This window comes from Trachemys scripta, chromosome 4, assembly GCF_013100865.1.
Source record: "Trachemys scripta elegans isolate TJP31775 chromosome 4, CAS_Tse_1.0, whole genome shotgun sequence".
NCBI classification, from domain to species: Eukaryota; Metazoa; Chordata; order Testudines; family Emydidae; genus Trachemys; species Trachemys scripta.
Window position 1 is genome coordinate 41,162,648 of NC_048301.1, and position 14,284 is coordinate 41,176,931.

General features: G+C 47.4%; 1 long non-coding RNA gene across 1 annotated transcript in view; it reads left to right on the plus strand.

Moving 5' to 3' along the window:
* Window positions 1-10,618: 10,618 nt before the first annotated feature.
* LOC117877438 overlaps window positions 10,619-14,284 on the plus strand; it is a 76,813-nt gene continuing 73,147 nt past the window's right edge. Inside the window, exon 1 of the long non-coding RNA XR_004645714.1 lies at window positions 10,619-10,692. This is a non-coding gene — a long non-coding RNA (uncharacterized LOC117877438). The remainder of the gene's footprint in view (window positions 10,693-14,284) is intronic.

Below are 14,284 nucleotides of genomic sequence, written 5' to 3' on the forward strand. Positions count from 1 at the left end.
GGGGAGGCGCGGCCTGTTCCCGCAGGCCCCAGCACGGTCCCCGCGGCCCGGTCCCCGCGGCTCGGGCCCCCCCATCCCCCTCCCGCGGTGCGGCTCAGGGCCCCCCCGGCGGCTCGGCTCGGGGCCCCCCCGGCGGCCCCCCTGCGGCTCGGCTCGGGGTCCCCCCGGACCCCCCCCGGCGGCGCGGCTCGGGTCCTCCCCCCAGCGGCGCGGCGTGGCTCGGGTCCTGGGGGCGGGGCTTGCAGCAGGACATAGTGAGAGTGATTCAAATTTTATCCAGCTCTTGTTGGTACGCAGTACAGATTCAAAGGAACTGAGACAGTGACTTAATCGCACAAAATACAAGTGGCTGTCACATGAGGTTATTAACGAAATGATGGCAGTGATGGCGCTAAGACAAATTGTGCAAAAGATAAAGGCTTCTAAGTTTTATGCCATTGTAATGGATGAGACTACCGATTTGTCAAGAAAAGAACAAGTAAGTTTTTCTTTAAGGTTCTTTTCTAGTGAAGACTCGGAGATTTATGAGGAGTTTATTGGGTTTTACCAAACTGACACAATGGATGCTGCTTCTCTTTTCAAAATTGTGGAAGATACACTTCTCAGGTGTGATTTGCCCTTTTCTGATTGCTGGGGGCAGTGTTACCACGGAGCCAGTAATGTGTCTGGCAAATTTACTGGGGTCCAAGCCAGAGTGAAGGATCGAGAGCCAAGAGCGGAATTTGTGCACTGTGTTGCACATTCCCTTAACCTTGCCACGCAGGATTCCCTGCATAATTTTCAAGAATGTCGTGATATGTTTTCAATGGTGAAAGATCTCCTCAATGCCGTCAAGGAGTCACCAAAACGTATGGCAGCATTCAGAGAGTTTTAGAGTGAAGGGGAATCTTCTTTATGACCATTGTGCCAAACAAGATGGACACTAAGGATCAGTAGCATTAAATCACTGCTCCACAACTACAAGGCCATGATGAACTGCCTAGATGAACTTTAGTTACTCTTCCGATGAATTTGGCTCAAAATGTAGTGGATTCTCAAAGCAACTTCAATCTTTTTCAACGTACTTACACTAACAATTCTTGTGAAAGCCATGGGTTCTGTAGAAGAAGCCAATGCAAAAATTCAAAGCCCAAACGTGTGAGTGGCAAGCATTATGAAGAAAGTTGGCCTGTTGCAAGAGGTGTTGAGTGGGATGTGCACCGACTCATCATACAATCACTTCTGGGAAACAACAGTAGAGAAGGCAAGAAATCTTTATTTAGATGATCCTACACTCCCAAGAAACGCAAGCCACTGAGATGGCTCGACCACCATGGAAGCTTTTCTCACACCTTCAGTGACCCCAAAGAGTATTTTCATCAAATATATTACGGGATCATTGATGCTTGCAAAGTTGCCATTGAACAGAGGTTTTCAACAGAAAGCTTTTACATTTGCAGTAAAATTGGAGAAGCATATAACTGAGGCAGCAATAAGTGAAGCTTTCCATGGTGACATTAACACACAGAGAAGCTATTTCTTCATTTAGAAATGTTGAGTATTATTTGCAGATTAAGGCCTTGGCTACACTTACCAGCTAGTTCGACGGCTGGAAATCGAAGTTCTGGGTTCGACTTATCGCGTCTAGTCTGGACGCGATAAGTCGAACCCGGAAGTGCTTGCCGTCGACTGCGGTACTCCAGCTCGGCGAGAGGAGTACCGCGGAGTCGACGGGGGAGCCTGCCTGCCGCGTGTGGACCAAGGTAAGTTCGAACTAAGGTACTTCGACTTCAGCTACGTTATTCACGTAGCTGAAGTTGCGTACCTTAGTTCGAATTGGGGGGGGTAGTGTAGACCAAGCCTGAGGAATTGCCAGCTTAATTTGGTGAGCGAAGTGAAGCAATGTCTGAAACAAAACGAAGGCTTGAGTGACCTGTTGTCAGAAGTTATAATTCTCCTGAAATTATTCTACACAATTCCGACTACAGCCTGCACCACTGAATGATCATTCAGTTGCCTGTGCTGACTGAAAAATTATTTGCAAATGACAGTGGGCCAAGAACATCTAAATCACTTGGCATTTCTGCACATTCATAAGAACTCTACCTCTGAATTGGACATTGCAAGTCTCCTGGATGACTTCATTTCAAGAACCAAACAACTATGAAAAGTCTTCGCTGCCTCCTGATGAACACCGCAAAAGAACAGGCTATACTTGTTTTAATTTTAGAAAGTATTTACTGTTGAGGGTTATTGATCAAAGAGTGCTTGGTTGTTTCCATATTCAAAAGAGTATTAATAACATTTATATTCTTAGTTAAATAAATTTTTCTTATGATAGTGATATTGTGCAATAAAGGGAAACTGGTAAACTCTTACAGTTTCCAGTCCATTTTTACATTATTTTAAAAAAATATATATCGGCTTACAAGATGGGCCGGGGGCGGGGTGGACTTGGACCCATTCTAGGCACCACAAAAAATTATACAAACCTGCCGCCCCGTGAGAGAAGGAGTGAGGGCAGGCCTAGGGGGCTGGGCAGCCAGGGAGTAGTTAAGGAGGATAAGGACAGTAAGGAGGAGCTGCTTTGCAGCCCCACAGAGGCGGATGGAAGGAGACCCGCAGCTGCAGGGCCAGTCCCTGAGGGGTGATACAGGAGGGGCTGCTGGACTTCAGACCTGGGGCTCAGCAGAGGAACTGCTGCAGATCACTGCTAGGCGAAGGCTGGCAGACCCTCACCCCCGGCCAGAGAACATCGCCTGTGGGGGAAGGTGGGAAGAGCTGGGCAGGTTTAGTCTAGGGCAGAGAAAGCTGCGGGGGACCAGCTAACAGTCTGCAATATGTTCAGGGTTGGTACAAAGAGGAGCATGATCCATTGTTCCGCCAGATCCACTAGGACAAGAAGTCATCGGCCTAGTCTGCAGTAAGGGAGATCTAGATTACACAGGCTTTTTAACGACAAAGATAGTTAAACCTAGCAACAGGCAGGACTAGCCCTAACCATTTTGCCAGCCAGGGCAGAAAATATTTTTGTTTCACCCATAGATCAGTGCAAAAATGAAACAAACAAGATCAGCCAATCTGTGTGTGTGGGGGGGGGGGAACAACCTGCCAGCCAATCATCAGCTAAGAGAAAAAAATCCAAGCTGTGCAGCAGTCCAGCACTCCCTGGAAGTTGGCACCTGGGGTGACCGCCCTTCTCGCCTGTCCCTAGAACCAGCCTTGGAAACAGGTTGGTGAGGGAAGTTGTGGACTCCCTGTCTTTGGAGGCTTTTAAGAATAAGTTAGACAAACAACTGCCAGGATGGTCTCGGTCTACTTAATTCTGCCCAAGCATGGGGAGATGAATGAAATGATCTCTTGAGGTCCCTCCCAGCCCTACATTTCTATGATTCTATATGCCGGAATTTGAGAATGGCATGGCTGAGCTGCTAAACAAACAAACAAACAAAAACAACATGCTCTCATTTATAATCAGGTGCTTTGCTGGAGGCCTGGAGAGTTGCAAATGGTGTGACCCCCTTTCCCCCCCCCTTTTTTTATTCTCCCAAAATGCTAGAGGTGATCCTGGCAATCACAGATCAGTGACCCTTTGATCAGTCCCTGATAAATTAATTGAAACTGTAATTAAAATAGAACTATAAAGAGCTAGATGATCATGCAGTGATATTCAGAAAAATAGTATACCTCATAGATTCTAGGACTGGAAGGGACCTCAAGAGGTCATTGAGTCCAGTCCCCTGCCCGCATGGCAGGACCAAATACCTCATCTAAAGGAAAATTGCCTCTCATCTATAAGTATTCAAGTGAGTTAGCAAAATAATGCATAAAGGAGAACTGGTTGATGTAATTTGTTTGGCTTTTCAAATAGCCTTTGACAAACTATCTCACAAGAGGCTATTAAGGAAACTAAGTAGTCACAGCCTGTGAGATAAAATTCTGTCATGGATTAGAAACTGGCTAAAAGACAGAAAACAAAAGGTAAATGTTTAAATATCAACAAGGCACAAGGTTAAGTGTGGGGTGCCACAAGGACTCATACTGTGTTTATTATTCTGACATGGTGATGTGACTAACTTGCAGATATATTTATTTCAGTAACTCAAGGCTAGAGGTGGCTGTTAAGAGTGTTAGCAGTTTAAGAAAGCTGGGTAAATGAGTAGCTTGATGGCAGATGAAATTCTGTGTTGAGAAATGCAAGGTAATATGCACTGAAGAAACAAAATGAGCTATTGCTGGGTTCTGAGTTAATGGCAAACACTAGAGGGAAAGACTTGGGTGTTATTGGGAACAAGTCAATGAAAGCCTCTGCTCAGAAAAAGTTTTAAAACATTAGGCTGTAGGAGGTGTCAGAGAAAAACAGAGTTCTCACTCTCAGGTTGCAAGTCAGATACTTTATTTTTTCTAGCAATTGCTTGGAGGGAGAGAGCTAAACAGGTCTCTCTCCAGGTAAACAATTACAGAAAGCATTTATACCTTTGTTACCTACAATAATGGGCAACAACTGCATTTTGTTTATACATAGGTCATCCTGATATCTTATTTTTCTCACCCCTATTTAGACTATAGTCTACATTCCATACTTATCTAACACAAGGTCACAACAACTTCTCACACAGTTCTTTCCCACTCGCCTCACACAATCCTCGCTTCTACAAATCTCGCATTATTAGAGTTACAGCTAGCCTGACTCTTGCTCACATAAGGGGACTGTTTGACTATGAAATCCCCTTCAAACCCCTGTCGATTCTTTCTCTACTTCCACAGAGGAATGGTATGAAAAATAACACTGAAAATTATTATTACTCTATGCCTTCACTTGGGATACTGTGCTCAGTTCTTGGCCCTCTGTCTCAAAAAGGAGAAACACAAGGGATTTAAGAGATGGGTAATAAAAATTATTAGAAGCTTGGAAAAATTTACATATAAGAAGCAATTGAAGAGAATGTGACTGTTTATTTTATAGAGTAGACTAATAAAAGTTTTAAAATTAAAACTAATTAAATCAAGATTGGAGGTTTTTAATTTTTTGTTTTTTAAATTATGTGCTCTAGGAATTATTTGGAGAAGTGCTATGGCCTGTGTTATGTAGGAGGTCAAACCAGATGATCACAATTAGGGCTGTCCTTAGGCATACGCAGCTGCCTAGGGCACCATGAAATTTGGTGCACCAAATTGCCCCAAATTTCATGGTGCCCTAGGCAGCTGCATGCTGCATATGCAGCAGCACCAGCCCTATCCCTCGGCTGGCCCCCCTGCAAGGGACAGGGCTGCCCCTAGGGGGTGTGGGGCCCTGGACAACTCCCTCCACCCTGCCTCTTACCCTTCCCCCCTGCTCCGCCCCCGGCCCACCCCCATTCCACCTCTTCCCCCAGCGACCCCGCACTCACCAGCAGCGGTGGGAAGCGGAGCAACTCTGCCCCAGCCCACTCTACTCTGTCAGCTCCCAGCCATGTCACTCCATTTCCCGCTGCCAGTGAGTGCGGGGAGGTTGGGGAAAGGATCGCCCCCCCACACTCACCGGCGGCGGGAAGCGGAGCGACGCGGCCCCAGCCCACTCTGCTTGCCTTGCCCCAGCCCCAGCCGTGTCGCTCAGGGGGCGGGTTAGAGAAACATTCCCCCCCCCGCACTCACTGGCAGTGGGAAGTGGAGCACCATGGCTGGGAGCTGGCAGAGTAAAGCTGTCTAGGACCTGGCTGCTTCACTTCCCGCCGCTGTCAGTTAGTGCAGGGGGGCGGGAGAGATCCCTTCCCCCAAGCGACACGGCTGGAGCCGGGGCGAGGGAAACAGAGCAGGCTTCTCCCGGCCCCCCGCTAATCCCCCAGGCCACTCTGGGCCTGTGGTGCCCCCAAAAGTGCCTCCCCATAGCTCCTGCCTCCCAGACCCTGTGGGGGGGGGGGAGGCCTGGGGCCCCACACAGCCGCATAGGGCACTCAAATGGCTAGGGACGGCCCTGATCACAATGGTCCCTTCTGGCCTAGGAATCTATACAAATAGGAAATACAAGAGTTAGAGAAAACAATAAATGGGATGCTCCAATTTATTGTCTTTTATAATATAGGAGGAAGGTAACACTAAAAAGTGCTAATAAAATAATGGAGGGAGGAACTCTCACAAGGAAGTAACTGACCTGTTTCTGTGCAGTTATAATTCTAAGGTTGAGTCTCCCTGGTTTGTCTTTATGTCCTGCTGAACCTTGGAAGCGCTGATAGCCTGAGCTTTTGTTTTCCCTGGACTTCTGTGGAAAGGAGATGGTTTCTAAATGTTAGGACACAAAAAACAGGATGCCACTACAGGAAGAGCACAATGGTCACCCTTATTGCCATGAAAGAGGCCTCATCAGTACAGGGACATTTGGGTATTTAAATGTCATGATAAATTTAAAAACTAGAGATTGTCCCAAACCAGACAATCCGGATGCTGATTTCAAATGCCTCATAATTCAGCAGTGTTTGCAGCTGGGGTGTGGGACAATGCAAAATTGAAGGGATGTGGTGGCTAGTTCCTGATCTCACACAGGTCTGTCGTGGCACCTCTGTGACTTGATCTGCAACTCCCATGCTATTTCTGCCCTGGGCAGTGACTACTGGTTGTGTTTCTTCCTTGCCCAGTTATATTGGCCATTTTTGAAGCCTCCAATATGAAGAAAAGGTGGTTTGTAATTTAATCACTGAGAAAAAGAAATGACACATACAAATTGTTGATGAGTGTCCCAAAAGGACATCTTAAAATTCCTACATTTTACACCCTTTACAAAGGGCCCTTGTTTAGCCTCAGTGGGGGAAGTGGGAGACTGAGGGAAATGAGTCATGGAGCTGATTGTGGTGGATTAAAAGAGGGAATTTGATGTGCCACTGGGAATTGTGTGTGATCCCTATGCAAATGTAAGGGGACTGTTGCCCCCTTACTAACATTCAGTGGGGGGTGTTATGGTTGGCTAGCTCCCAGCACTAAAAGGGGAAGGGTCGATGGGAAATCAGGAGCCTGAGACTGACAGTCCCCAGGAACAATGGGGAGAGGCCAATGCTCCAGATCAGCCTGATTGACAGAGCAGGCAGGCTAATCAGGGAGTCAGGAGGTCAGGGGAGTCCCGTCCTCTGTGTGAACTGGAATGGCCTGAGTGAGACAGAGTGGGGCCGAGCTAAGGAGAGAGCAGGGGCCCGAGATAAGTTGCTGAAAGCAGAGCTGCAGCCCTAAAGCCAGAGCACAGCCCAGAGAGAGCAGACCTGCCTTGGGAGGAGAGCTGCAGCAACCGGAGCCAGAGGGGCCAGACAGCAGCCAGGAAGCAGGTCAGAGCTGGCAGCAGAGTCACAGAAGTAGCCTGCAGAGCAGACCTGTCCTGGGGGCAGAGCTGTAGCAACCAGAGCCAGAGAGGCCAGAGAAGCAGCCCAGGGAGCTGACGGCAGAGCAGCAGCCGTGCTCAGGCAGAGTGGAGCCGGGGCTGGAGCCGTCCGGAGCTGGGTGCGGTGAGCAGCTGGGGAGAGGAGGGGGACCCTGGGCAGTGGGCCCAGCACAGGGAGACGCCTCAGCCAAGAAGCTCTGCAGGCCAGACTTGGAGGGGGGATCATAACCCCAACCGGAGGGGGTGACGCTGGGAAGAAGGGTCCTGCCACCTAGAGCCTGAGGGCGTGTGGCCACCGCCAGAGCAAGTGTCCAACCCGCAGCATCTCTGCAGCACAGCCAGGGCCTGAGAAGGAGCCTGGGACCTACAAGGAACAGACTGTGAACTGCCCTGATGTTCCAGAGACACTGTTTGTGATGTTCCCTGCCACAGAGCAGGGTGATGTGTTTTCCTTTCACTTTTCCCATTTTTCCTTATTCTTTTTTAAAATTAATTGTTAATTAAACAACTTGTATTTGCTTTAAATTGTATGAAATGATCAGTGGGTCAGGGAGGTGTCCAGTGCAGAGAGAGACCCCAGAGTGGGGTCACCCTAGCCCCTGTCCTGGGTGACCACAGCAGGGTTGGGGGTCGAGCCCCCCAGGAATCCTGGGCCCAGCCTTGTCGGGGTTTACGAGGACTCTGCCAGACAGGAGAGTGGGAAGGGGAGCCCTCAAGGGCAGGGAGGCCTCTGGGTAAAGGAAGTGGGAGCGAGGACTCAGATCCTTTCATTAGCCCACTTCACCGGAGTAGTGCAGAAGCCAGGAAAGTTCCCCACAATAGCGGGACCATTCCCCTGCTTACACAAAGCAGAAAGGGCTCCAAAAAGAATTAGGGCAAGGATGACATTTCAGTCTGTGAAGCCATTTGTTTGAGATTATGCCACAGTCAACACTTCGGGCAAAATGTTCAAAAACGGTATCTATCTCATCTTTTTATACTGTCTAACCCAAATTTTGAACACTAAATTCCCTTCAGGAAAATTAAACCAGTCATGTCCCACTCCCTCAGTCATCCCTACCATGTGGTCTTAAAGGCCTCCGCATCTTAACTGAGACATTGTCTGTGCCTCCTCCCTCCTGGCTGGTCCTTGGTGATGGTGGGGGGATCCCCAAGCTTTGTAAAACGCTCACCTACTCTGTCTCTGAATTCACACCTGTTGTTATTTGCATATGAGACAAAACTTGATAACCTGCTGCATGTCCAAATGTTGCTTTCACACACAGATCTGTCTCTGGCAGGTACAAATGGTTTGTGCACATGAAATGGCAGAAGCCAATTTTGTGTCAGGGCTGGGACCCCCTTTGGAAATGGATTCCTTAATGTGCATTTTGATTTGCCAGTGAAAACAGTGGGATGGGATGTCCTATGGGCTTGAATTGTAGCAAAATTATTTTTTATTCAAATATTTTAAATTAATGTTGAGCCTCTGATGGACTGATTGTCCTAGAGACTATTTAATGCATCCCAGGATGACTGGAACTTTAATGCATTGCCAAAAAAAATCCCTGAGCTTTCTCACTGAAATGACACTAATGCCTAGATTGATGAGGTGTAAAGGAGAATTTATATAATGACAAAAACAGATGCTGACTAGAGGTGTAGCATGCAGAATGACAATCGTTCCATCATCCCAATGAATCAACAATTTTAAACCATCTAAACCCAACACTGATATAGTCTAAAATTAGTGTTAAATGGGAAACTTTTAATATTCTTCCTATTAAGACAATGCAAGAGGTGTATGTAGACTGAAATGCAATACTAGATTCCAAACAATAGTGTCTGAAGTGTCAGGCTCTTGATCAGGTTCATGCAGTCCGTGACCATTCAGAAAGAGTGTCCCCGCTCCTGATGCATTGTCTATTTTGGCTAAAGTACCGTATTAAAACCTTGGGCTGGAAACCATAAATCCTGCTTCTGAATCACTATTACCTCTGTGATGTTAACCGAAAAACATGGCACTCATAGCTGCTATGTGGCCATCTAGTGGCTATTGGGGAAATGTTTAACAGATGCCAAAAAAAAAAAATGACCCTGATTCTGCAGCATGGCTGAGCTGAGCTTGACATGGGCATGGGGAGGCAATATGTCTTTATTCTGCCTTTGCAGCTCTTGGATTCTGGAGGTGAATGGGGACTGCTATGGACCTTGGTATAAGTTAGAGCAACTTAAGGGTGCAGTTATAGGGGCCTGCAACTGCCCTCTTTGGGCCACTGCAGCAGACCAGAATAGCCGGAGAGCATGCAGTGCATACCAGCTCCGTCCTGAAGTTTAGTGCAGGGTGCCTACCAGCTCCTCCCTCAAGTTTAGTGCAGGGTGCAGCCTGCGGGTCCCAAGCTGCAATACTCTGGGCTAGATTTTCCAATCTGCTGAGTTCATGCAGTGCTGCCTATATCTATGTTTGACTCCACTAAGACTTAAGCATGTGCTTAATGCTGTCCTGCATATGGATGCTTTCCTGATTCAGGCCCTTGCGCAAAGTTGAGTTGCCCTTGATTTAGGGTTTGCTGCCTGGTTTGGGATTGTTTGTTTGTTTTTTACTAAAAACCACAGGCATTTCAGCAGAAGCCAGTTTCTTACATTTCTTCATTAAACACTAGCAGTGTGGGCAAAAGGAATGAACACAGATCTGGAAGTCAGGACTTTAGGTTTCTAATTCCAGCTCTGTCATTGACCCCCTCTGTAGTCTTGGGTAATTCAATTTACCATTTGAGCCTCAATTTCTCCATCTGTAAAATGAGGGTGATGAGCATAATAATAATGACCCGCAGCCAGGAGTATTGTGAGGCTTAATTAGTGTTTGTGAATTGGTAAGAATGGTTATTAAATAAACATCAGGATAATGTGTTAGCCTAAAAGTGAAATGCAGTCCCTGAATTTTTAATGCTTCCAACAAAATTCTTAAATCTCACCCAAAGTAAATGTAACCAGAATATCACTAGAAAGCATCAGGGCAGGATTTCTGGGGAGCTTTTTGCCCACTGCTACCCAATGTCCCTCCCTTATGCCCATGACTTCTTCATTTTGCAACAGCAGGGATTCAGAGTTTTAAGGTAATGACCCCAGCACAGTACTTTGCATGGTGGTGGAAGTGAAGCACATTGCACTGAGTGTGCCAGTCACTTGCAGCAGCATGGGCTGAAGAATGGTGCAATAACAAAGCACCAGGACATATATTGCTGCTTAGTCTGCACAAAATTTTGTGTTTTTCTTATGCCTGTATTTTCTTATGCCTGAGCATTGTTATGCCTCATGCAGATTGTTCATAACGGAAGTGGAGTATTGACGTCAGCATTCTGGCAGCAGCTGAACTCCTCAGAAATCCCATGGTAAGACAACGAGATACTGAAAGAGCATTCTGTTTTGTGCAATTATAGAAAAATAATGCTTTGCATTTACCAAGTACCTTCCCTCAAACACATGGAGAGGGTTTGGAAGTAGGGCAAAAGTCACATCTGTGCAGTGGTTCTGCAGAAAGTCTATGCACTGCTTAAGTCCTCAAAATAAGACTTAAGTGGGACTTAAGTGATGCTAAGGCTTGTGCTGTCCTTCTGCATGAGGGTGAATTTCACCCACTAATGAATTAAAAACTGTATGCGGGGGGAGCATTGTTAAATTATAGGTAAGGTTACTAAGCCATTCATCAAAGAATAGAAGAGGTAAAATTACTAAAATGGTGACCAAAAATTAACCAAACAAAACTATTAAAATAAATAATATGGCTTGTTAAGATACAAAACAAAATCTCTTATCTGAATTAAAATTCTATAAAGATCATTCAGAATAAAAAGAAAACCCTTAACTCTGACCTCATGGGTGAAAGCTTAGCCCCATTGCAATCAATGGGAGTTTTGCCATTTATACAAACAGAGCCAGGATTTCACTTTGCATCTTTTTAAATGTGTGCAACAGTAAATAATGGACTCGTGTAGCAATTTCTTAATTCAATTTACATCTTGATGAATGTTGCTTCTTTTAATTTCTACAGACTGTTTATAATGGTTACTACATGAAATAATATTAAGAACAAATTAGTTCTGTAACCCCCCTTTCTTCCCTGGGTTACCCGGGAGCAGGCAACACTCACCTGTGTGCCTGGGCACCTGATGTTGTTGACATTAGGAAGGCTTGCAGGTAAATAAACCCATTCACAACTAATTGTCCTAGTCAATGGGAGCCATCAAGATTCTAAGCCGTGGTAACCAACCTGTGGGGCTGGAGTCACATGTGGCTCTTCAGAAGTTAATATGCGGCTACCTGTATAGGTGCAGACTCCGGGGCTGGAGCTACAGGCGCCAACTTTCCAATGTGCCAGGGGTGCTCACTGCTCAACCCCAGGCTTTGCCACAGGCCCTGTCCCCCCACTCCACCCCTTTCAGCCCCCTCCCCTGAGCCTGCCATGCCCTCGCTCCTCCCTCTCCCCCCCAGAGCCTCCTGCACGCCACGAAACAGCTGATCGGGGGGTGCGGGGCGGGAGGAGGAGGTGGTGCTGATCGGTGGGGCTGCCGGTGGGTGGGAGGCACTGGGAGCAGGGGACGGGGGGCTGCTGATGTATTACTGTGGCTCTTTGGCAATGTACATTGGTAAATTCTGGCTCCTTCTCAGGCTCAGGTTGGCCACCCCTGTTCTAAGCCACCATTAATGGCCCACACTTTGCATAATTACAATAGGACCTCGGAGTTATACTTTATATTTCTAGATTCAGATACAAGAATGATACATACATACAAATAGGAGGAATATATTCAGTAGATTATAACCTTTGTTATGATACCTTACAAGAGACCCTTTTCATAAAGCATATTCCAGTTACATCATAGTCACACTCATAAGCATATTTCCATAAAACATTATGGAGTGCAACATCACAGACCTGTCTTTTTGAATCTCCATAAGAGTTAACAATTTAAACAAGTAGCAGAGGTTTATACTTCTGCATGTCAGTTTGTCAGGGTTCCCTCCCCACTCTGAACTCTGGGGTACAGATGTGAGGACCCACATGAAAGACCCCCTAAGCTTATATTCTACCAGCTTAGGTTAAAACTTCCCCAAGGTACAAATCCTTTCCTTGGCCTTGGGTGGTATTGCTGCCACCACCAAGTGATTTACACAAAAATTTAGGAAAAGGGTCACTTAGAGTCCCTATTCCCCCAAAATATTCCCCAAAGCCCCTTCACCCCCTTTCCTGGGGAGGCTTGAGAATAATGTGAATACTGACCAGACCCTTTGTCCTTAGGACACTGAAAATTAATCAGGTTCTTAAAGGAAGAACTTTATTATTGTAGCAGGGTGGACACCTGCTCCTGCCTGGAAGGGCCTGAGATAACCCAGGGAGCAGGCAGCATGAAGGCTGAGCTGAGTGGGGGAAGTGGCTGCAGCTGGGGCCATGCCCCAAACAGACTCAGCAGGCCCTATAAAGGCAGGGAGCCAGGAGCTCTGGCCCAGTCTCTCTCTCCACTTAGAGAGAGAAGGGCCTGGCTGCAGGGATCTAGAGGTAGGGTCCCTGAGTGGAGCAGGGCTGGAGAAAGGCTGGGGAGCTCCAGCTTGGAAAGCCCCAGGCTGCAGCCTAGCATAAGGCCAACAGGTACTGGAGGTTGCAGAGGGCAGCCCAGGGCTAGGCCAAGGCAGCAGGTCCAGACCCCTCTTGCCAGTGATGAGTGCCCTATACTGCAGTCTGCCCCAGGGAGCGGGGGCTAGTTGGTGATTGGCAGTGGCCTAGTACTGAGGCAAGGTGGGGATAGTGGGTAGGGGTTCCCCAGTAAGGGGTTAAGTGATTTATCCCCAAGAGGGATTTTATGTTATGTACTGCCAGGGGGCAGCATCCCAGTAGTAGGGGCACCGGGGTCCTGGGAGGGACACGGGGGGCCACTGGCCTGTAGAGGGTGCTTCAGATGCTGGGAAATCAGCTCATCCGAAGCAGCCAGTAGGGGGTGCCGCGGGGTGAGTCCACACCCTTACAATTATAAAGTAAAAAAGTAAAAATTACACCTGCAAAATCAGGATGGAAGGTAACTTTCCAGGATAATAAAAAGATTTAAAACACAGAGGACTCCCCTCTGGACTCAACTTTACAGTTACAAAACAGGAATAAAACTCCCTCTTAGCATAGGGAAAATTCACAAGCTAAAACAAAAGATAATCTAACGCATTTCCTTGCCCCTACTTACAATTTTTGTAAACTTAGATGGATCATTCTAGTATGTTTTTAGGAGCTGTTTTATCTGCCTGGTCTCTCTCTGGAGAGGGAACAACAGAAAGAGCACAAACAAACCTCCCTCTCTTCGTCCCCTCCCCCGCGATTTGAAAGTATCTTCTTTCCTCATTGGCCCTTCTGGTCAGGTGCCAACTAGGTTATTTGAGTTTCTTTACCTGTAAGGGGTTAAGTGATTTAGAACAGCTTCCCAAGAGGGATTTTATGTTACCGGTATCTCTATGTTTATGACACAGTTATATATCAACAATATTACTTTGTATATATTCTCTTATTCTGAATCCTGCCTGTGCTGGCAGACATTAGGTAGGGTTACCATTCGTCCGGATTTACCCGGACATGTCCTCCTTTTTGTGCTAAAAATAGCGTCTGGGGGGAATTTGTAAATCACTCAAAATGTCCGGGATTTCCCCCCTCCCCCGGCAGAGCAGAGCGAGTGGCTGGGAGGGCTGCAGGAAAGTCACGGGCTGGACTCCGGAGCAGCTGTAGAGGAGCTCCTCCCCCCCTCCCTCCCTCCCTGCATTCTGAGCCGGCAGCTCCTCCTCCCCGGCAGCCCCGCGCCCCGCTCCGGCAGCACTGTGCAGGGCCAGGGACAGGGTTGTGTGTTGTGCTGGGGAGCGCAGCCACGTGTCCAGCTTGCACAGAGCCCAACACCCTGTTCTGAGCAGCAGGGTAAGGGGGCCAGGGGGCAGGAGAAGGGGCAGGGAGGT